Source organism: Varanus komodoensis, unplaced genomic scaffold, assembly GCF_004798865.1.
Source record: "Varanus komodoensis strain SLA01 unplaced genomic scaffold, ASM479886v1 scaffold87, whole genome shotgun sequence".
Taxonomy (NCBI): domain Eukaryota; kingdom Metazoa; phylum Chordata; class Lepidosauria; order Squamata; family Varanidae; genus Varanus; species Varanus komodoensis.
Window position 1 is genome coordinate 2,110,592 of NW_025336565.1, and position 2,272 is coordinate 2,112,863.

The following is a 2,272-nucleotide window of genomic DNA, read 5'->3' on the forward strand; positions in this document are numbered from 1 at the left end:
TCCTTCAAGGGGGCTCCCAGAGAAGGGCCTCCGTCCCAGAGCTAAGGGGCGGGAAGGGGGCGCTCCTTCAGGCTTCCCGGACCCAAGCCATGTAACAGCCAGTGCGAGCGACGGAGGACCGGCGTCGTATGTGAACACCGCTCGGTCCCCACCATATCCTGTCCTGGCAGCTCTGCTCCGAACAGCTGAAGTGTCCGGACCATCTTCAAGGGCAGCCCCACACAGAGCGTGTTGCCACAATCCCACTGGGAAGTTACCAGAGCGTGGGCCACTGCTGGAAGGCGAGGCTCATGCGGACACGGGCGCGGCTGGCAGAGCGGCCGAAGCTGCAGGAAAGCACTCCTCGCCACCTGGGACGCCAGGGACGGCTGCGGGGCAAGGAGACCCCCAGCCGCGCTCCCTGTCCTTTAGAGGGAGGGCGACCCGGCCAGGACAGGGCTAACAACACTTCCCGGAAGGCTGAAACGCCCCCCATGGGACCTCCGTCTCGTTTGGATTAAGCCTCAGTCCATTAGCCCTCATCCAGGCCACTGCCACCGGTAAGGGCGGCCACCGCCTCACCCGGACTGGACGTGAGAGAGAGGGAGGGCTGGGTGCCGTCAGCGTGCTGTGGACTCCGCAGCCCGAAACCCCGGACGCCCTCTCCCGACGGCTTCATGGAGACTTGCGAGCATGCGGGATGCAAGGGACCCTGTGCAACGGCAGGGCAGAGCTGCCGTGGCGCGCAGCCACAATCCCCCAGCACCACCTTCTGGAACCGGCCAGTCACAGCTTCCCTGGAGTTGGCACGTGGATAACAAAGGAGGTGCTCCAGCCGTGTCTCTCCCTGCGGCGAACCGGAGGCTCCAGCCTCCAGCTCCCCACCCCCCCCGCCGCCCCATGCAGGCTCGCATGGGTGCAAAAGAGAACGGGGGGCTCGGTGGAGCCACGCGGTACCCCGCAGGCCGCGGGGCACCACAGGCGGCTCCAGGCGTGGCCTCCTGGGACCGAGCGGCCAGGCAGGGCCACGGCACGGAACACGCTCCGGGCGCCTTCGGGGAGCAGCAGCAAGATGGCTCCCGAGAGCAACCCTGCCTGGCAGAGTTCTTGGCGTGCATCAGCAGCTGTCCGGATTGGTGCGGCCGTTCACCTGAGAGCTTTAGAAGGCTTTTGTCAAAAGGTGCTCAGGACCCACAGAGCTTGGCCAGCCTCCCGAGCAAATGCTGCGGCCAGGAGCTAAACGGCGAGGGGCTCTTGCGGGTCGGACACGGCCTGAAGGACCGGAGGCGGGGAGCAGGCGAGCGCTTCCCGGCACCAGGGGGAGCTCTGGCCACCGGAAGCGCGCTGGGGAGCGCTCGCTCGGCCGCAGGGCTGGCCTGGGTTCGAGGGGGACGCTCGCCTGGCCCCGTCACCCTTTCTGCAAAATGAGACTATCTCATTTTGGCAGATTTTCACCCCCCTCCCCAAAAATAATCTGGTGTCTGTGAAGAAGAATGACGCTTCTGCTTCAGCTCGGCTATTTCAAGCCTGGGTTTAGGAAACCAAGCCATCACTTTGCTTTCTGCTTTCAACCGCTGCTCAAGACGCCCTCGGTTGAGCCAGGGTGGTGTGGTGGTGAAGAGCACGGGACTGCAACTCAGGCGATCTGGGTTCGAGTCCCCGCTTGGCCATGGAGCCAACTGAGTGACTTTGGGCCAGTCGCAGAATCTCAGCCCAGCCTACACCAAAGGGTTGTTGTTGTGGGGATAAGATGGAGGAGGAGAATGATGTAAGCTGCCTTCAGCCCTTTGTAGGAAAAAGGCTGGATCTAAATCGGAAAAAAAAAAAAAGGTAGCCGGGACTTTCCAAACCGCCCTGCAGGGAGTCGCGAGGCCTCCATCGAAGCGCAAGGCGGCCCGGCCGCCCGTGCAGCGGCCTCGCAAGGGGAAGCGGCGCAGCCCGCGCACCGGGCGCCCGCCCAAGCCGGGCCGAGGGGCCCCCACGGAGGGCGCGCCTCCCCGCCCGGTTTCGTACCGGAGAGACGTGACACCGGAGGCGTCTCCGAAAGGGCGATGCGGGGCCCGGAGGCCGCAGGCGCCCTTCCCCCGCCGCCGGGATGAGCCCGGGGCCGCTGGAGAGCCTGGCCGCGCTCCACGCCCGCCTTCCTTGCGCCTCCGGTCGCAGGGAGGCCGGGACGCCGGAGCCCGGGAGGAGCCGCGCGCCCGCGCCCCCGAGCCGGCCCCGCTCCCGCCAGCCTCCCGCCAGGGCGCGCGGCAGCCTCCGGCGCGGCCGCCCCCTTCCCGCTCCGGCAACG